Source organism: Camarhynchus parvulus, chromosome 1A (assembly GCF_901933205.1).
Source record: "Camarhynchus parvulus chromosome 1A, STF_HiC, whole genome shotgun sequence".
In the NCBI taxonomy this organism is placed as follows: Eukaryota; Metazoa; Chordata; class Aves; order Passeriformes; family Thraupidae; genus Camarhynchus; species Camarhynchus parvulus.
In genome coordinates this window covers 28,653,280-28,676,228 of record NC_044586.1, presented here as the reverse complement: position 1 = coordinate 28,676,228, position 22,949 = coordinate 28,653,280, and the positions used below count along the sequence as shown (strand labels likewise).

General features: G+C 38.1%; 1 long non-coding RNA gene across 1 annotated transcript in view; it reads right to left on the bottom strand.

Moving 5' to 3' along the window:
- Positions 1-330: 330 nt before the first annotated feature.
- LOC115910675 overlaps positions 331-22,949 on the bottom strand; it is a 49,490-nt gene continuing 26,871 nt past the window's right edge. The window contains exons 2-3 of the long non-coding RNA XR_004061200.1: positions 20,034-20,120; positions 331-457 (exon numbers count right to left, since the gene is read on the bottom strand). This is a non-coding gene — a long non-coding RNA (uncharacterized LOC115910675). The remainder of the gene's footprint in view (positions 458-20,033; positions 20,121-22,949) is intronic.

Below are 22,949 nucleotides of genomic sequence, written 5' to 3'. Positions count from 1 at the left end.
CCTGAACCCCTACCACAACACCGTAATCAACCAGCTAGCATAGTAGCCGACATTCCAGCTGCCTATGAGATTGCAGCACAATATGGAGTTTCTAGTAGTCAAAAGAAGTAGAAAAATATGAATCTCTCTTCAGAGCAAGCATTAGAAATTGCCTGGAAAAACCCAAGGAGGAAAAAGTTATCTAAGAAGCAAAAAAAAAAAAAAAACAGGTTTGCCAGAGCCAGGTAGCTAAAATATGGCATCTCTTCCAACAGGGGGAGGATCACTCCTGTCACCTTCTTACTAAAAATATTGATGTTAAATGAAATTTTATGAAATTTTACCTTTTTTGTGGACTGTCAGATAGGAGTGCTGCAAATATATACCCAGGAGAATACATCTGACAGAAGTAACTCAGTTCTGTATCCAGTACAGAAACACCTCGAGGCCTTTTCCAAATCCTTGTCCATTTTCACACCTGTAAAATGAAGATAGATCTGTCTTCTTTGCCTTAAGTGGCTACAGAGATTAAGCAGATATCAGAGTACTTCACCTTCTACCAGTGTAACACAGCAAACAGGTTCTTTTCCACGGGATAGAAAAACTCTTAGACAGGCCTGGGCAAAACAAAGTGGAGCACCTACACAACCTTTCACCCTCTATCACTGGAGGCTCCCCCAGCAAGAGAAGGAAGGCAATTATATATTCTCAGGTGCCTTCACTGTGGAGTTAAAGTGTCATGTGCCATCCTATACCTAAAATAAAAAGTAGGGGCAAAATAAATTTTCCTTCTATAAGATTAATAACCCCTGCCAGAGAGGAGAGAGATCCCAAAGGTTTGCTTGATACAGATTAAGCATATATGCATATATATATATATATATATGAAAAATACATATTTCAAAATGTATTAGGATAATAAAAACTCCTATCCTATGCAGTCAAGAAACAGGAGAGGAAAAATCTCTTGTATAACTTTTGTATTAACCAGGCTGGTGATGACAGTCATGTTTTAGCTGTTCAGCTCATAGCAAGAGAGCACTCTGTACAGAAGCAGATTCTCCTTGCAGATGCCTCATAACAGTTTGCAAAAGCAGGTAAATGCTAAATATAACAGCAAATACAGCAACAGAGGAACGGAGTAGTTAAGGAACTCAATTACTTTTTTTTTTCATAAGTTATTGGCAGACAAGCACAAAACAAAGTTTCCCCAAATTCACTTCCAGCCTAAGGTTAAGCCAGCCAGCTGCAAGCATTTGCCATAGTATGCATGAGTATGCATGAGTATGCATGTAAGTTCCTTGAAATTAGATGATTTGCATATAGCCACTGAGCCACCTAGTAGCAGGACTTTAACAAGGACATATTTGCAATTCCATGCCCTAATAGACCAGGACTGGTCAACAGATCAAGTGTCTACCCTGTTGATGTCTGCTTCTCTTTAGACAGAAATGTTAGGGAAATGTTTAGCAGAAATAGTCAGGTATTTGTCCTTTGGCAAGTAAAGAATAAAGAAATGTCTTTCTTTTCCTTCATATAAACTGTGGCTTGAAGCTTTTTTTTATTTGTATTGCAGTCACATTAAGTTACATACACAAACCAAACAGCTGAGACTCCTGGGATTTTCGATTCCAGTCAATACAAACTAATTGAAACAATGTGTGCTAGGAGTGGTGCAATTCTACATGGCAATGGGACTTATCTTGTAGCTCCGTGTGCACAGCAGCATTATCCTTTCCACACATTAAAAGGTGCAACCTTTCACATAAAGAGCATTTCCTAAGTTCAGTTTGAACTTTCACTACTCTTTTTAATGATAGAGCATTTAGGAGATTAGTGACTTGTTCTTTAGGAACTCAAGTGATCTTCTGGTTTCCATGAATACCTTTAAAAGAAATGCCACTCTGTTAGAGGCAATCCGAATGTGTGTGACACTTACTGTACACGAAAGTGTTTCTTGTACAACTCCATGGGCACCACACCAGCCAAACTCATCCATCAGGCTGTCAACACCTTACTCTTTTTCTGCAGTGACCTATGTGGAAAATTCTCTTACAAACAGCTGTTCAGATAATAGGCAGACAACAGGTTGTCTTAAACCCCTTTTCAATTGTGCATAAATGTTTGTGAATTTCTAGTTCCATCTGCAAGATAAACATGAACATAATGTTCTTTTGAATTACATTTATTATTTGTTTATATTTTCTATTTGCAGAAACTCTTCTGGACCTCCTACCTCCACTGCCAAAAAAAGACTTTTAGTTCACTGACCTTTTCTATCCAATGTTTTTGTTAGGATGTGAATCCTGCAGATGGAATTCAATTATTCTCTACTTGTGCATTTTTTTTTCTAAAGGGTTCATCAGCAGATGTGAAATGACGGTTCAGAATTATATGACAAAAGCTCAGCAATGGGTACTGTGAATGTAATGAAGACTTGTATTTCACAAAACTGAATTACTATTTCGTTATGTAAAGCAGTGTCTTTTCCAAAAGCACTGAAAATACACATACTGGAAGTGCCAGAGTGACTTAGGATCCTATTCTTTTGGACCTTCAAGACTTGGACCTTAGACTACAGACCAAACTAGTTATACATTCCCTAATTCCTTGGCAGAAAAATTACTTCTGAACAAATGTAGGCCTTGGAAGGTGCCAAAAGAAATAATTGATTGACAGCTTAGGTAGAATTTCCTGAATAAATCCCTAGATGGCCATATGTAATCATGCTGGATTAGATGTGTGAAGAAAAGTCCTGAGCTTGTCAGCAAAGACACTATTGACCTATTTTTGATGTCACCTTCAGGATGAAGTGCACATCTAGGTTATTGTGCATACTCTAAAATGTTACCACTTCTCTTCCCTGAATTGAGAGGTAGCTCATTTCCAGATACCAACCAAGACTTGATGAGATAAATGCCCCTTTCAACTCAGTTTTGGAAGTAGGATTTAAGCCTAAAACGTTTTCTCAATCTTTTTGAGAATTAATCTGATCATTTTTTTGCAGTCCAGCATAGACTGAACCCCATATATAGCTAACCTGGCATATAAACAATTTTAATAACAGCAACACCAATTTTAATAACAGCAACACCTGTCATTCAGAAGTGTGTTCTTAGTTCTCCAAAAGCTTCACCAGAAGCACCATTTCTTCTTTTTAAAGCTGAAAGCATAGATGTAGACATATTCTTCATACTACCTAGAAGAAATATTCAGCTATCTGGCTGCTAAATAATAACTCCTCTGGGAGCAATTTACAGCAGCTCCTTAAGTTAGCCATATTTAATCCCATTTCAGAAGAAAATATTGTTTGTGAAATTAACTGTGCATGCAGTGAGACTTGAGAAACTACATTCAAGTTCACAGAGCTCTAGCAGCCCTCAGATTGGATTAGATTGTATCACATATTACTGTTCGATTGATGATCTGTAGTAACTTTTTCCTCCTAATGTGACATTTGTTTTTCTGCCAAGAGACATCCTCTTCATTCTTTTATTCATGCACAAAGATTATACAACATTCAGTAATTCATACTGCTAACTCTTCCTTACCATTTCAAGTGAGTCCCATGACTGTAGTTCAGTGCACAGAACATTTGTTTCCAAAATGTGGGGGCTGGTTTTATTTGTTTATCCTTTCCTTTACACATTTCCAGAATGTCAACCCTGACATTCTGTATTTTTTAGTTCTTTGTGGTCTCAAAATTATGGATTGCAAGCTTAGTCAGAGCCATTATTGAGGGTGAAGTTAATCAAATACAAATGTTTATAAACCAGAGTTTTAAATGCTACAAGCAAAAAATATTTTTCCACTTTTCTTCAGACCTCTTTCTATTCCATAGAAACACATTTCTATGGCTGATTCTTGTGCCATCGAAAACTTTTCTGAGTCTTTTTGGTGCAAAGGTGTAGCAAATGCTAGTGGGAAGAAGGTTCAGCTCTGGGTGACTTCAAGAAAGTCAAAATCTGCCTAGGTTTCAATTCTCTCGGTGACATGAGGGGTATAAAAACAATCTCCAGGGAGTCCCTTCCACTGTTGTCCATATTCATTGCGCAGAAAACATCTATCAAAGGGACTCATCTCAATAGACACAATTTTGTGAATTCAATTAGAAAATGTATTGTTACAGCATGAACTGATATCATATCATTAAAAAAAAAGCACAGTCCCATGAAGGGGATGAAGGCAATACAAACAGAAATGTCAAACCAGCTACTCATCTTACATGGGATCTATAGAGATGAAACTAGGGGAATACTGAAGAAATTCAATAGATATAGAAGAATAACTGACACTGCTTGAATCAATTAATAACCACCCTCAGTTTTGTTACTGTCCTGTTCAAAAAGTCCTACACGGTATAAATTCCCCAAAGTCCTGGTCTAAGGAACACAAAGAACACATATACCTCTACCATAAAACACATATTGTTTAGATCACAAGTTAATTTTTCAATTCCTGTTCAAATAAAAGAAGACCAAATTCTGGCTGCTTCTGCAACTGTTTTACTGCTCAAAATGGCTGTGAGTGCAATACATGGCTTGGTGTATGTATATAATACATACATATATATATATATATATATATATATATATATATATATATATATACACACAACTGGTTTAAAGGCCTAGAAAACCTCAATTTACAATATCACACTAATGAATTTAAAATTTCAGGCACCCATGAGCAGCTTCAAATTTGTATACTTTGTGTTCATAGAATTGGCCAACATATGGATATTCCTTTCTAGTTCACCCAGAACATTTTACTCATGCTAAAAAAATGGTATTCTGTTTCATGTCCAGAAAATACACTTTTGGTTAAAATCATAAAAAGAGGAAAATTTCCAAATCACAATGCCTTTTCAAAACCCAATTTTTAAACTTTCTACGTTACAAAATTAAATATGCTAAATTGCCATTATTTTCCTTTTTAAATGGGAAAATCTTTGACATGGGACCTAAAAATTATTACTTTAATGCCTCCTAAAACTGCATTTTAGGGCAGTTTTGGTATTCACAAAAATGACCACAGCCTGTAAGTTAACATCCCATACACAGGATTGCCACAGTCGCAGTCTACTTTAGCACCCAGAAATAAGAGAACAGTCACAAAACTTTTAAATCATTTATAATAGTATCTGATATAATAGGAAAAAAATAGCATGTTTGTATTATTTCTTCACACCTATCCAAAAAGAAGTGCTTGTAAAGAATGAATATGCTATTAGGAAATGTTATGCATCATGCTTTATTAAAAACCAGTGAGTTAAGGGATTGTGCAGTGAAATCTTTGGCAAAGTTTTTCTAAACAGGATTTACATCATTTTAGTAAAATAAAAATATAATACAAGCAGAGCAATCAAATTACAGCAAGGGATAGTGTAGGAGAACCCATAAACTTGAAATTATTTTTGTTCTTTGTGAGAAAGATGTTTATGGGAATATCCTCCAGCTTTGTTGTCAAGGAGTTTGGATTGTTTTGCAACACAATGTGTACAATACTGGGGGTTTTGGTGCACTGCTGATATCCCTTACAAAAATACAGTCCCGGTGCTCAAGCTATGGGAAAGTGGTACCAGTATTACTTAAGTCTCACTCTTGTTCCTTGATAAAGTTAACCCAACATATTTTCATTTAGGAGAAAAGCCTCTTCAGTGCCTAATAAACAAGGGTGAGTTTTAAAAAAAATACCATAGCTTTCAATTTGAGAAGGAACTTTTACCTGCTTTGTGAGAAAGCATTTATCTAGACTAAATAGCCTTCAGCCTTCTTCAGCGCACTACAGATTTGTATTTATATCATTATATGAAAATACAAGACTGGAGTAATTATTTAACAGAAAATATAGAGGCCACATCCACCTGTACTTACCAGACAGAGGTTCTAAATCCTCTCAAAAAAATGGTGTGCTTTGTTCCTCTCACACTACAGGAAGTTCAGTAATTGGCATGTTGTTGGTACCAACTGTCATGTTAATGAGAAGTTTTAAAGTTAGACTAGATCTAGAAAATTAAACTGACATAAAGAAGATAGCTTGAAATCACAAGGCGATATGGACTCTGTGATTTACCCAATGTTAATGATTGAAGGGACATAATTTTTAAAATAAGAGCACTGCAAAGGATTTGAATGTTCTAGTGCTGCAAGACATGCCACAGACACTGAGTACAACCATGACTATTTTAATTCTTCTGACCTCAGTGACCCATCCAAGTATCACTGAGGACATCTCTGAGGGTGTCCTCACCTTCATCATGTGCCCAGTCTCTCACAGAACGCACTGGCATGATTTCCTTCCTACAGCAATGTCCAGTTTGTTTTTCCAAGCTGCCTCTTCTCAGATTGCAGTAACTGACAAACCTTGCCTTGGGTAATTTTGTTTGCTGGATATGCTCTCTCCAGGACAGTTTTCACTAGGAACCTTTCCAAGGATGTGTCACCCTGAGTTTGCCTTGGATGTAGATGTTAGGTAACTATTTAAATCACACCACCACAGCTGCTTATTCCTGTATCAGGTTAATGAACACTGTGCACCCTATCAGAGCACTATATCAATTCAAAATAAAAGAGAACTTGATCAACAGGATAATTGTAAAGCAGAATTTTTTTCAGTGTTATAAAAGGGCAATTAGGAGAAAAATGAGCAATGCTTTTAACTAAGCAAGGAGAAAAGAATTTGAACAATCTGTATGATTAGAGCACCAGTTTCAAACCCACATAGGCAGACTGGTACAAACCTCTCCATGAATATCAGACAACAATTGAAACCTGCCTCACAAACAAAGATAGAAAATGCAAGATTACCCTTACTACAAGACCATACCCTTTTAATAAACTAAGTTAATTTTAAACTGCACCTTACACTTAAAGGGTAGTTCTATTCACATTTTTACCTACAAGCAAACCAACAGTAAAGTTTTCCAGAGTCCTTATCCTTGGCCAACTGTTTTTTGTTCTTATTTGTGCTGTATAACTACCTTTATAGAACTGTTGTTTAATACCATATCATCTGAACAGTCAGAACTTCAAATATGGAATGGGAACGGTTTTCAACCTGAATAACTTCACTGAACAATTTATGGTCAGCCTCACATGGATTACCACAGTACAGCTGAAAGAAAAGAGTGAACAGCAGCACAAGTACAGAAACAACTGGTTCACCACTTAGATGACAGCTGAAGGTGGATAAAGATGTTTCTAGTGCTCTGGCTGTAGGCTAATGACAAAAGATCTTCACTGAAACAACACTGTTGTTTCCCTCTGCCCCTCTTTCTGTCATGCCAATGAAAGTGTTTGTGGGGTTACAGTGAGCAGCAGATCAAAAAGGTGATCTGCATCAGCAGTAGCATCTTCACTCTGACAGGGTTTTTAGCACCACCACAAAGGCAGACCACTCCCATAAAGCTATGTTTTCATCAACATCCCTGTCTCATCAAATCATGCCCTCATTTCTGTGCATCAATGGACTTTCATGCAAAGGTCACACTTCACCATTTGTCTTTAATGTGCATCATAAATAAATTGGAATCAATATTATGGTAAAAATAGCTAAGTGAGGAATGACATCCTCTATCCACAGAACAAGTTTAATGTCCAGTCTTTATTTCCCTTGTGAAATCACCAATACAAATACTGTTCATAAAAGGGCTCTGGTAATTTCATAAGTGGTAGTGAGCTTATTTAGCCTCTGTACCTAAGAACCAGTTAAAAGCTATATGTTCACTTTGAGCAGCATTTAGAAGACAAAGGCTAGGCACTGCATTTTAGTTATTAATTTAAACTGGTGTTGGTTAACCTCAAGTTTAATGCTTCCATTTTACTGACAATTGGCTGTCTCCAGGAGTGAAAAAATCCTAGTTACATCCACACACTCCTAATTCAGTTCAGCGTGCCATGCTTAGTTTTCTTGAAATGGGGAAAAAATTACATTTGCTGTGTGTACTATGAATTTAGTACAATCGGTCCATTGATGATGGTCCCTAGGGGGCAAAGAGAGATCATCTCAAAGCTAGGGTAAGATCAACATGCAGAATGTGTGTAATCCACACTGCTGTCTGTCCACCAGTCTGTGTTATTAACTGGACATTGGAATTGAAATAAGAAACCATTTCCTATGCAATGACAAGATAATAATTCTATAAGCAAATCTAAATTTAACCTTTCCACTAATTATGTTTGTTTTTAAAGGGGAAAATCCCCCATTTAAGTAAAAATCTCCATTTGTTATTTCACACTCAACTCTACATTTCTTTCAAAGCCCTACAGCTAGTTATAAATATAGCACTTTAGGTTCTCAGTACCAAGACTTCTCCAAACCTCTAAATCGCCTGATTTTTTGCATGCTGATACAGAAAGACAAGGGCTGTCCTTCTGTCTCATGCTGACACCTCAGTTTCATTAATCATGGGATTTTGGCTGCGTAATTCTTCTCTGCCCTCTCTGTCAGTCATTTGTTTTGCTTAGCACTGGTGCTCTTTCCTACCCCACATGCAATGACACAATTATTTGCACAGGGTCTCCAGAAGTACACTGAGCTAAACTCATAGGTCCCTGAAACTATGAGCAGGAGGTCATGCTTCTGCTCTTTATCTCCTACTAGCTCTGGTACTCACCAGACCCTCCTTAGAGATAATTCAGTGTGCTAAAATGACAGAATAAAAAACAAGGTTGGATAGTTTTCTGCTGCTCTACCTAGTGAGTTACATCAGCTCAGGAAGGGCTTGACAAATATTGAAACTGTTGTCCAGGTGGGGGACAGAGCCAGTGCAAAGCACAGCTCAGCTCAGGGAAAAAGTCCAAAACCTTTCCCCTTCCATAGAAGATGGTACCTTCTCCTGATCCCTTTTCATTTGCATTATTTTTAACCTTATCTGGTTGCCTGATCCAGTTCACAGTCCCCCAAATAGTTGCGTCAACAACTGAGTGAGTGACAGCCTGAGTGTAGAATTTCTTCCATCAGTTTCTCTCCAAAGGGCACATGATGTCTGAGCAGTGTTTTGCTTTAGACATGTTTATTAGGTTTGTTTAAATCAGACCATGCATGGAGGTGTTACCAGGCATGAAAGATGTGAATCTGGTGCATTCAGCTTTTATAAAGGTTCTTCTAGTCCACTCTGCTTTACCACAACAGGAAAAATAATATCATTTATGGTGGGCAGCTGTGGTATATTCCACAAACACCTTTGTTCTCGCATTCATCTTCTTACTTACCAGGGTTAGTCTCCACAGAAACTAGAGATAAGCTTGCACCCTTCATTATCCCTAATAAAGCTTCGTAACTACTCCCTAAGATATAAAGGATTTGCACTGAAGCTGCTAAGAAAATTCAGAGTTCATCTCATGAATTTTTTAGAATGAGATAAATCTGATCAGCAAGAGATAAATTACCAATAAGCTGGCTCATATACTTGTTTAAGGGCTACTTAGCTCCAGGAATGCATTTCAGAAAAGCACTTCCAGCTATCAGAAAATCATATATAGTGATAGGCTGCACTTCACAGTAGCAAGGTAAGTTTGATACTGTACTTTGGTTGATCATCAAAGCTGCAGAATAACAGGGGTAAATTTACCCGACTTCACAGTAGGATGCTTCAGACAAAGTGCCGCTGAGATTGGGTGGCAACTCAACCGACTTTTAGGAAAATGCCTCTAAGACCTGCCAGGACTCCAGCTGTACATTCTGCAAAACTTTCTCTCCATTAGATTTATCAGTTTTGTGTGGGCTAGACAAAGAGGTTCATAACTTCACACTGACATGTAGTTAACTGTTAAATGTCTGTGACATTTGTTAATCTGTTTCCAAATACAGCAATGGGTTTCTTTGGCACTTAATACCTCACTGATGCCCCTTGCTCAGTGTTGGGAGAAATTTCAGGTTAGTCTGGAAAACACTAGAAATTTGCATTCCCACAAGGTGAAACCCTGGTCCATGGATCACGGACCCAATGTATTCAGCAGAATCAAATCTCTACTCAGCACTTCTAAACTACCCATCTCCCATCAAGTTGCAACATGCAGCCAGAATTTGCACCTTTCAAAGGCAGCAGCAGAGGAAGAAAATGAAAATAAAGGTGGACATCCCTACAGTGTTTTGTTTCATCTCCAAACTGTTGAAAGCAGAGCAAAACTATAAATATACAGAAGAAGCCATCTGCTCTCAAAAACTTCAATGCACTAAAAGATCAGTAGATCTTCTTAATGTAAAGCCTGTAATTTCATTTCTTCAAAGCATTCTCACTTAAACATTTATTGCCACAAGTGTAAAGATCTCTGTGAGATTAATGTGAATATCGTTTTTGAAAAGAACTAATGGCCTGCACCTGAGATTGTCAAGCAGAGAGTCACAGCTTAATCTAAGCTCTATTGCTACATTTTTCCCATTTCACTTTCTCTGACCTTTAAAACCTAAGCATACTTGGATTTACTGACAGTCAAAATCACCTGAAAATTCAGGCTGAGTACCCAAATACACTGTACAAAGTGATCCTTTCTAAAGCAAGGTAGGGATTGGTAATATTGAGTCACTTGCCTACATACAAATTCTCAAGCAAGTCTGATTGCTACAAAAGTTTTAGAAAAAGGATAGTGAAACATTTGAAGAGCAAAAAAAAAAAAAAAAAAAGAAAAAAAAAAAAAAAAAAAAAAAAAGAAGAAGTAGAGTCTTATACTGAGACTGAGTCCTCTGGATCCCTGACCGCCCAGCTCAGAGGGCACAGCAACAGCTGAGCTGCAGCTGTCACTCAACAAAGTGATCAAAATGCAGATTGATAGCAGACCCTATGTGACCCTTACACTTTATCCTTTCAGGGTTTCACAGATTTTAATTCTCATGGATGCAGGATTTCTGAATGCTGAGAATATTATCAGAATATTCAAGCTGAGAATATTCATTCTAACTGGGAGATCTATATCTCTATATCTATGTCTAATGTATATCTATATCAGCTATATCTAAATCTATATATATCTAAATATAGAAATAAATATAGCTATTGATATGGCTATTTCACTTCCAGGTCTGCTTTATCTTTCAGGTGGAAGTGCTGATCCTCTGCTTTCCTGTCCTTAACCCACCCCTGCTTTAGCTCCTTTTAAGCAATAAAGCCAGTCCAATAAGCCTCCTTACTGCTTAGTGCCTCTGTGAACATTTTAGTTAGACTTGCAAAGGTTGCTAAACGTGATCCTCGATTCTCACAAGACTTTTCCTCACTAAATTACGGACATTCACCCAGCTGACATGTTCTTCAGCAGAATTCCAACACAGCCATAGTAGCCAATAATCCTGAGGAAACAGTAGCAAACCATTCCTCTAGGCAGTATAAAATTCGCAGTCACAGCCACCCAAACAAAAAAACAACAGCATGACCACAAGGATATAGCTAACAAGCAGCCCAACATCCACCTAATAACTGCAAGGAATGGTATCTAGAAAAAGCATGACTTGGGTCAGATATCTATATGCCTAAGAGATCAGGGAGCAAGAAAGCATTTTATACTATTCAGCCCAGACTAGAAAAGGACATTCCTAAGAGTACACTTGCTATTTTCCACTCTTTGATCCTACAAACAGTATCCAGTGGGATGATGGAGTTAAAAAAATGTGGCTGTTGTTCTCCTCTACTATCTCAGTTCACAATACTCTGGCACTGGTGAGCACTATGTGCAGAAGGAGGAGCAGAGGTTGGACACCAAAAAACTTTCAGAGTTTACAGTTTTTCCCTTCCTGTGATTTAAAAAGAAACTCAGGAAAGTGCACTTTTATTTGTTGTTGCCTATTAACAAACCCAATTTTTTCATCATACAGTACAATATCTCTGTGGTAACTCCAGAGAAAATTCATAGTTGTTCTTGGTAAAAATACATATGGGTTTTTGGTATATGTAGCCACTGAAATTAACCAGGTATGTTCTGGACCTTTTCATCTATTTGCCACTAAATAAGTAGTAATCACACATGGAGAGATTGTTACAATTTTTTTGCATAGGATTCAGTTTTGTTTTGTCAGAGATTTGCAAAACTCTTGTCAAAATCATGTTACTCCTGGTTTGACTGGATATAATGAAGTTTTCACAAGGGCAAAGTTTAGATAGACAAAGAGATACAAATATAAGGTCACTTAAGTGAGGCAATCTGAACTGGAATGTACATTCTGAATGTACAAATCTGTAGACTTTTTACAAGGCTTTCCCCTCAACCCTGCACAGCTCTTCAAACAGAGAGTATCAGCTGGTGACTGAAGCACAGACCAGAGTCAGCTTTTATTTTTGGCTTGCATACAGATTTGTTGTGTGACCTTGATCAAGCAGTTTAACCTCTGCATTTCCTTATTAGTAAACAGGAATAATCACCATCCCTGACCTCATAGGCTTAATTCATGAATACTTGTAAAGAGCCTTGAGATCCTTGCCTGTATGTTGCTATAGGAACAAGAAGTAAACCTACAATACAATCATGTATGATGCTTTCATGATCCCAGTCACAGCAGTACTCAAGCACTCCAGCCTTTCATTTTAATTTGCAGTAATACCATTATTGGGAGTGAAATAGCAGCAATGTTCTGTTTCATCCAGTTTTGGAGATGGGGAAATGAAGTACAGGCAATAAATTGACCTCAAAATTGTGTTTTGGATTAACTTTCAAATTCAGTCATATACATGAGGTAGATATAGGGAAGACTGAGGAAAAGAGACTCAGACTTAGATTTCCCTTAACATGGTTCCAAGTGTACACATGTACAGATCATATAGGCAGGATGGCCATGCTGCACTTAGCTGGACATCAAAATTTATCTGCCCTTCTTGCTAGACAGCTGCTAAGCACTTCTTAATAGACTTAAGACATACATTGCAAAACAATGATAGCAGTTTTAGACAGCCTAGGAAACCCACACACACTTATCAAAAGGTAACAACATGGCTTCATGGAAACTGAGTGATCAGTCAGTAGTGCAGTTCACTAGGGCATAGCATAGGCACAAACAGGGGAGACTTCCTGCTCTGCGTCAGTCAGTGGCACAATTCACACTGACAGCAGGCAGTGAAGGCTCAGTGACTACATGACCAACTCAGAATCAAAGAAGGAAAACTGCAGTAGGTCTATTATATATCACATTAATCCTCTGCCCAACCAGTCTATTCCATGAGTGTCACTGGGAGCTGGAATTAACACACACATTTTTATGTTACATTTTCTTCTATATGTTGACATTTGTGATAAGATTTCTGCAATAAAGTTTGTTTACTGACAGGCTTCCTTTGTTGTTTTTCCCCAGTCACCAACATTGCAGGCAGACAGTTTAATCACAACATTGCAGATTGGGAAGTGCTGAAATATCTCTGCTCTAAGCCTGCTTTACAATCTACTAACAGAACACGTGGCTAAATTATCATATGACTTAATCTATTGATGTAAAAGCCAGCATGGAATTTATATGGTGAAAGAATGCTTAAGTATAAAAGAATTTATACAGCAAATAATTTCAACTGATGCAGATTCAGCCACTCACTCACTCACTGTCAAGATGCACAAGACTGCATCTGCTGCTACAGACTACTCTTCAACTTTGAAGAGTTAGTCTATGTCATTAGGATGTACCACAGTCAGCAAGCGTTCCCTATGGCTGAAAAACAGTTTCTGAATCAAGATCATCATAAAGTACAAGATTCTAAAGTTAAACCACTGTAGGACATGGGATAAAAGAGAGGAAGAAGTAATTTATCTTAAAAATATATGTTATTATATGTTTATAATTTTTTACAATGTTTATAGAAAAGTTTTGAACTATCTTCCATTTCATTTTTTTTAAAGAAGCTGTGGATTAAACCTCCTTCATAAAGCCTTCATAAATATTTTTTCTACAGTGCTGTAACACAAGCATTTGACCTAATGCTCCTTTTTTCTTAGATTAGACAAACAAAACCTTGGCAGCAGTTTCTGGACACTAGTATAATCAGCTGGGTTCCCTGTGAACCCAAAGATACACTTTAGAAAAAAGAGTCTATTGAAGACCATTTTCTTTAAGGCCCTTATCAAAATGCTCATCCTGAATATCCCACTGGCGACATACAGCCCAGGAACATTAGATGCACCTTATAAAAAAGTATTTTTGGAAGCCCAACTAAATTTGACAAACCAGCTCTTAGTATTATTTTGACTGTCTGCCAACCCTGAGGTTTGCACAAAATTATGATCTTCAGTACCTTTGCTAAGGAACAGTGCAAACAACACATTTGCAGCCAAACCCTGTTTATTAGCATGGGAATTCAGTAGGTTGAGCTGGTAAACTGCTGCAAACTTGGCTAACACAGCTGGGGTACTGTATGAAATCTCTGTGCTGTAGAGTAGCATCGTATGAATCAGCAAACACAGAGAAATAATCACATTGGTATGACATGTATAGGAGTCATTGTTGGTCATTTTATATCAGGCACTATATCTTTGGTCTCTTTTGTGGATTGAGTTAGAGTAATCCACAAACCCAGATTAAAACATAACAAAACACTGTTCCTCTGGTTAGGTAGTTTTGACTACTTTCCTCTCATCAAAGGAAAAGCAGGGCAGAATCAGAGATCAGATCTTCTTCATTTGATCCTACACAAGAAAGGAGACAAAAAGACAAGTGAAAAGAGGCTATAAGCTCTCCTGTTGGGATTTTGCCAGGGATTTCTCTCACATGAACAATTATTGGAAAGACCAATACCCTGAAATTTCATAACCTGGCTTCTGCTTTTTCCACTCCTGCTTATAAAACCTTTCTATTACCACCACAGGTTGTCTGTGACTGACCCTATGCTTTTAGCATGGGAGGGGACTTCCTTTTCTCCATCTTTCTTTTCCAGGCTGTTTCTGACAAACTCTGAGTACTTGGTCTCTTTGACACTGGTAATTATCCCACCAATCCTGGTTACAATATGTCAGCTGGAGGCTAGAATAAAAGCAATAACTAACTGTAGAAAAGCCCTATAAAAATGTTATATGCTACTGGTCTCAGATTATGCTACTGGTCTCAGATTATCTCAGCTTTTACATGTTCTAGAAGGTCGAAGTCTTCATCTCTGCCATGCCCTACTGCCCTTTTTTCACTGTTTAGGCTTTCTAAAGCCTGGACTCATGTTCACATTTTTAAAGATTTCATGCAATTTGCTTGTGAAAGCTGCCATATTATCACCTACTTCCCTGTCAAAGCTGCAAAAGCCAGCAAAGCTGTTATTATTATCACTCCTCACATAGTTAAGATGCAATAGCAGTGCAAATAGCAAAGCAAGAGAATGTTTTAAAGAAAAATATTGCCCATTAAAATTTGATTACAGTAAGCCAGGCTTTATATTATTACAGAAAGAACTGCTGAGAACTGGAGTGCCTCCATGCTCACCAGCAAAGTTATGTGTCCATTGAGTCGGTGAGGAAGGAACAGGAAAGGATGATGAAGATAGGGGAGTGCCGGGAGATAGAGAAGCTGAATAGCACTCTAGTCCCCAGTGTGTGCAAACACTCTTTCTCCTTTGGAAATCCAGACAGAACATGAGCTATTCCTGCTTCCTGCTCTAGAACTTCTGCTCCTTAGCTGAATGGCACAGCTCTTGCTTTTCGCACCAGCAAGAGGTCAGTCATCACATAAGCACTGCCAAGTGTTATAATTACTGTGTCCACGTGGTCACTGCGTCTTATTGCCCAGTTATTTCATAACTGAGCGCTAAGTACTGCACCAGCTCCACGCACACAGCTCTCACTGACTTCTAGGGCTCCCTTTACACATAGGTCTGTTGGAATCAACGTTTTTCATGACTTTATTTACTTGACCTGTCAATATTTTGGAGAACATGATGGTGCTTTGGAACGATTGCGTATTTGCCTTGTATACGCATTGAAGCTGAACTTACATGTGTATCTCTTGCAGAATTCATTCATGAGGAAAACCATACAAGTTTACAAGTTAATAATCTCCCTGGATGTCAAAATCCAGGGCAGATCAGGATGTGCATTGTGTTGGCAGTGCTGCAAACTGGGCTGTTTTAGTATTAACAGTAAATTTCCTAGCCTCAGTAAAACTTTTAATAGGTTTTGCAGCAGGTTAATAACTAGCCATGGATATTTGCCATAAGTAATGCAAAGCACAGAAAAAAAAAGGTCCAACTATTAAGAAAACAGTAGCTTGAGTTATCAATTCAATAGAAAGACTCCAGTGCTTTCTTTTAGATTTACACTTCTGAGTAAAACAGATATGCCACCTTTGTTAGAAAGAACAGTGACTTCCAGAACCAACCAATCAGCACATTTTAGATCCCAAATATTCCAAACCAACACCAAGTAAGATTTTCACCAAGTAAGATTTTGTTATGGCTCCTAGCTGTAGAACGTGACTGAGTAGTTCACACTACATGGGTTCCAGCTTCAGCTACATAACCAATGAGACAATATTTAGGTGCATAGAGCAATGTGGCAAAGTATCTTCAGCTGCTCCACCTCACCATCTAGTACATAAATAAAACCAGCCTTGAACCAGACTGTCTACTGGGATGACAGACATGCAGACACACATTCTGCCATTCTGGTTTTGGGAATAGCAACTTCTGGAAAGGGGAACATGAACACCCGAGAAAGAGTTTTTTCTCAGAACATAGACTGGTTTTTTTATCCATTCTAGGAAGATAAAAAGCAGTGAGATCCTTATGGTGACTCTTGAGATAGCCACCCCACAGCAGTCACCGGTGATAGCCAAGAGGAAGGAACCACTCTTCTGGGGCTATGTTTCATCAGACACTAGTATTCTGTGATCATTCCCCTTCCCTCATTTTCTTCTGGTTATAAATTATGAGATATAAAGCATGTGTAAGCTATGTAACATTCTGCCCCTCTTGTCTGTCCCTGGAACTGCCCCTTCTGCCATCCCCAAATTTTCTTCTTGTGGCTGTTTACAGAGTGCAAGTAGAAAGTAGGTCAGACAAATGGAGACTGTCAGATGACTAGTTTGAATTTATAGACATGTTGTTGTCTCTGTAGAACCATAGCGTTGTTGTTACAAATCCCTAAAAGTTTGTTTTAGCCTGAAAGGCTATTAGACTTACTTCACCAGCAAAGGAGAAGGCTTTCTGCAGGAATTTCATCTGATTAAGTCAACAGAACTCTGCCTGCAGAGCACAGCTTCCAAACATTTGGCTTCATTTTTGTATCATTTATTCTTTACCTTTTCCTGCTCATAATGGAAACACTATGAAAAGCCTAAACAACTTAACAACTGGGGTTTATTTTCCTTTTTGCCCCTCACTTTGCCCACACACTCCAACACAAAAATCTCATTTAGTCATGACAGCTTAGAATCATAAGCAGCCTTGGAAACATGTGTTTCATGTATTGATATGCTTCATACAGCCACGTGACAGCGTCCCACCGTGCCATGAGGAGTGCACACCGCAAGGGCTGCTCCTAATGGCAGGGAAGGGGAGTACAATTTACAGCTCTTTTAACTCCTCTAGCAAAGACACCACCAGTCAGTTACTGTGGCAAATAAAATATTCTGACAGAAGTATGATTGAAGTTGACAATAGTCCCACAAATGTCAGCAGAGTTTCCAATAGTGTTGACAGTTTTAGTGAATTCACGGCAAAGTAAGCAGTAACTGCTCCATTAGTCCTATGGTCTGGCAAGGCCAGAATGACAGTTTTAATGTTTTATTGTCAAGTCACCTGTCAGAACAACTGACTGTTGCCTCTAGACTCCTGTTAGCAGTGTGAAACATGGTACAGTAAATAACCATAAGCTGGTACTTTCTTAGACTGTTTTAAAACATATTACAGCAGCAACCTCAAGCAGTGCTTCAATTCTAGTCTCAACAAAACCCTAACCACATTTATTGGCTTAAGCAAAAGATTAACCACTTCCTCTTGTTCTCAAAAAAAATCTGACAGCAGAGTAGAAGTGCGGAGAAAAGAAAGTTCAGAGAGGCCAATCAACATACCAGTGGTAAAATCTTAATACTACTAAAATCCATGGTAGTTTTGCTATGAATTCAGAAAGACCAAAACTTAACTTTATATGTTTGCTTCTGTGTTGCTCAGAGAAACAAATAGAAGATATGGTGGTCATTGTTTCTCCCATTCATATGGAAGCCCTTCAGTGGTGAGGCTATATGGGAGTAAATCATTAGATTGGGACCACAAGTGGGTAGAAGTCAAGGTATAAATTTTTCTAATAAAATTCCCTTTGGAAAGGTCCCTCAGGAAATGTTTTAACTGACAGAATACAGAGCAGCCTTTAAACTGGATGAAAATCAGAGGGAATGGAAAACTGGACCCCTCCCCATCTATATTGCCCACATTATGCCTGCTGCAAAGTTTACATTTCCCACTATTTGTTTTCTGTAGATATATTCCTATATTTGAATGCATTGAAAAATCTTGCCCTAAGAAGTAAGGTCTCTCCCTTTTTTCAAGAGGATACTGAAATGTTGACAGTGGCTACTACTTAGAATTTCTTTCTGTAAAAATGTACAACTTCAACTACCATGGGTAGGATCCCTCTGTCCTTATGAATCTGCCTCACCAGGTGGAAGCTGGGTGCCCGTTCTCACCAGCTGCATAGGGACTCAGTAACAGGAGGAGAAGTTCTCTGATTTAAATGGGGTAATTCCTCCTATCATAAAATACACTTCTAAAAGAAATGAGATCTCTTGAGGGAAACTCAGCCTTTCTTTTAAAAAATATTTTTAAAGCAAGTGTTTTATGATTAATCTCATTAACTCTTGAATTCAAGTAATTCACGGATCCAAATAAGAACATGAAAACAAGTGTATTATTACCACATCTGAAAAAAAAGTTCTAAAACTCTTAAGCTGCAACTACTTTCCTTTGCAACAGAAACTTATAAGGGTTTCAGCTCATAAACTCATGGTACCTGATAGCTTTTGCATCTTATGCTTTACGATGACACCTGGGTATTTCTAGTTTATCGTATCTATGTGTTCAGCATGAAAGAGCTGAAGGTCTCAAGAGACCTTCCAAACTCATAAGGCCTTCCTAGTCAGCTAGTTAGATTATTAGTCATGTGCCTTCTGAAGCTATTAAACTTTCAGTTGTTAGATTTTCAATACTTTTCACTTAGTGCTTCCTTCCTGAACACAAGTATTTTTACTTTTTCAAGGCAACAAATCCAGATCTCTTTAGATAGTACATTGCTAATTGCAAGAAATTCAATGAGTACCACAGACTCAGAGTTAATAGCTTACTTATTTTGCAGTAGCCACCAGTTCCATACACATAACCTCAAAACTTCATTCCAACCTGTTGTTTGTAATCACTATTTTTTTCCCAACAGGTTGTTTCTCATCACTAATGTTAGTGATATTGTTGCAGTGACATGACTTTGCTGATACATTATTTCAAACTTCATCTAGTTTTATGCCATTGGAACCTGGACACTCCTCCATAAAATTTTGGAGACAAAAAATTGCAAAACATGCCAGCTATATTAGCCATCTGAAGGTTATAGTAAAAGACTGTGACCACAAGAGAAGCCCATTCTGCTTGGTGCTGTCCAAACAGGGCTTGCTTACATCTCCAGCAAGGCATGACTCTATTGTATCAAGGGATACTTTACATAGGTGGACTGCAGGCAGTTCAGCAGTGAAGCTACAGAACCTGGCACAGTCTGCAAAGCCTGCCTGAAAAGCAAATTCAGAAAGTTAATCTGCGCTGAATTCTTTGCTGCTGAATCTATCCTGATAAGGGTATTTGACTGATGTTAATTAATTTAAAGCTAATTTAAGTATTTCTATGTAAGATGGAGTAATAATGTGATTGCTGTATAAATATCTCTGTAGTAAGATATGGCACTTTCTTGTGGTTGCCAGAATTAAAGAAGGGTAATGGCATGAGAAAACAGGGACACAGTGAAGACAGGTGGCTTCTTTAATTTCCTGCTGAAAATGGTATCCATCTACAGACACAAACCGCCTGGCATGAACTACAGGGAATGGCTACAGAAACACATAATTTCCAAATTTAGCCTCTACATATTTCAGAAGAAACATCTGTGGTTTAAGACAGCCCAACATACCTTGCTTTCCTTTATCAGCACAGTGTCAGCTTCCTGTCAAATTCTTGTCAACTTCACTTCCCAAATTCACCCTTCTATTTCCTCAGTCTGAAAAACAAAAATAACAGCAACTCAAAAGTTAGCAAAAGCAAGGGTGGAAATAGTGCTAATGATGGATATTTATTGTCTTTTCAACTCACTTTAAGGGCTATGAAATCCACATAGAAGAGTTATTTCTCTAAAAGATCAACTTACTAATATTTTCTGTCCACTGCCAGTTGCAGCTCTCCTAACATACCTGCACTGCTGACTGCATGAGTCACTTGGAACATGACATCAGACCTTCAGCATCAGGCAGTGATGGCATTAAGCAGCCACTGACCAATAGGTTGAAATATATACAGGAGGTCTGCTACACTGATGCTGTTATACAGTCCTCCGAATTTCTTGTTTCCAAACAATCTTCTGATACATTTAACATCAGTATACAATGGTCAGTTTTTTAGCTCAAGCTGGGAATTGAAAAAGAAAACAAAGATGACAAAATCGTAAATACACAATAAATTTTAAAATGTAACTTCTGAGGCTCCTTTGCTTCTTGCTTTTTTGTCAAGTCTTTTAGCTGACTTAAAAAGTGATAACCAACTCTACAACTGGAATAGTTTATTTCTCAACCTTGAAAAACAAGCCATTGAAAAGTAAAACTGAAATCAATTTTAAAGGACAGACTGAAAGGAACTTTTTCAACAGCAAGCTCACAAGCAGCTTGGAAGAGAAAGTAAATAAAAGAGGACAGAAAAATGTTTGAAATTCATGTAATACAATGTTCTGATTTAACAGTAGGTTGACTACTTGTGCTGGTGACTTGGTTCTCCAAGGTAGGACAAACTCTTAGACAAGTCCAATATAGTGAAAACATGGTAATTAATGTCAAAACATACAGTTCTAATGTTTAAGCCTAGAAACTAGATGCTAACTGTCCATACATGGGAACTCAAATCTAGGAGCTTATACTCAGATGCACACAGCAAAGCCCCTCATGGTCTGTTGTGCAATCTGCTCTAGACTCATCTGTACCACCACAGTAAGGGGCCAGGGAAGGAACTGCCTTATTTGGCCATTAAGTTTTCAAACTGGCTCCTACTGCCACAGCCCTAAATCCCACTGACTTTTGCTTGGAACTGGATTCAGACCCTAAAAATCAGCTGTAATAAGGCTCAGTCACAAATTAAGCAAAGTGTTTAATTCCCTCTCTGAACTGCTGAAGTTATCTAATACCAGATGATCAAGTCACATAATTTCAAAATAAATATAGGCTGCTTTTAAGTTATTTTATCATTTGAACACCTTATTGGTAGTAGAAAGTAATAGAAGCAGGACAGAAGGTAATGATACTCTAAGAACAACATTCCAAAACAATTAATTTACCCAAAATCCCAAAACGGCTCTCAATCTGTGCTCCACACAGCCTATAATTGTGCTTAAGATTATCACGACCCAGGTGGAGGACCTTGCCCTCGCTGAAGCCTATAAGGTTTGCATGGACCCACTTCTCAGGCCTGTCCAGATCCCTCTGGATGGAATCCCTTCCCTCAAGCATTTCAGCTGCACCACAAAGCTCAGTGTCACCAGCAAGCTTGCACTTGATCCACTGTCCATGTCTCTGAGAAAGGTGTTAAACAGCACCAGTCCCAACAATGATCCCTGAGGAACATCACTGGTCTCAACTTGGACATTGAGCAGTTGACCACAACTCTGAATGTGATCACTGAAAGGAAATAGAAAAAACCACAAAAGATGTGTTCAAGAATTGAAATTCGTTGCTTCAGAAACTAACCAGGGCACAGTGTGGTTGTTCAAATCCTGGAAACAGAGATGGTCAGCCAGTTGCATCTTCTCCAAAAATATCCACTGTGTATCTAACAGTGTGAAGACTACTTTCCTAATAAGCTCAAAAACTTAATGCAGGAAGAAAGGTTGAAACACTGAAAACTTTAGGCATGGATGAGTTTGACACTTTATTCTGGAACAATCATTGGACAACAAAGAACTCTTAACCAGGAAAAATAACAGCCAGCAGAAGTCTGTGTGCATTCCTGCTCTACTTCCAATTCCCCTGAGAACCTGGGAAAAAAACTGGGGAAGTTAAAACCGTTCCCGCAAGCAAACTAAGTTCTCTTTTGGCCTGCTGTTATTACAATAAAAGAAAACCTATTACAACCAACTTTAGTCAGCTATGGCATGGATTTCTAGAGCTGAAAGAGTCATCCCCAGCTTTAAATTCAATTAAGAAAAGAAGTATTTAACAAGTAATTTATCTGTTTTATTTTAGGCAGTGGCATCGGGATGAGAAAAATTGTGCTGCAAAATGAAAACAACAAGCCCTATAAATTTCCCTGTTTCCCTCTACACACAATAAATGAAGTCCAGACGAGGAATTGTCTGTGTTTAGTAAAATGAATCCCACCCAGTAAGCCTGTGGCATACAGAAACTTCTCCCAGAGGCCTTTTGTTATAGCTGTTACAGTTTCCATCATTCCCGACTATCAGGCAACAACAGTGCCTTCTTGATGATCTCTAGATGTGCAATGGAATCACAGATATTCAAAGTTCTTCCAGGATTTCTAAGCCATCAGATCCTACTCTATGTATAGTATGGATCTGAGGGGTACACCTTACCATGTAAATACTCTACATGATAAACAGGAAAGAAATAGATCAGAGAAACTCTTTTTTCCTACATTGGCTACACAAACTCCCTCCCTCCCATTGCAGAGACTTAGGACAAAATCTGAAAGACTGAAAACTGCAAGACATGCTAAAAAATTTTTTAAAAATTACTAAGCTGCATTCTTGATCAGAAAAGCATAATACTAACAACCCAGAATCTACAATACAGCATGAGAAATAATCTTTGGTTGAAGACCCACATCATCT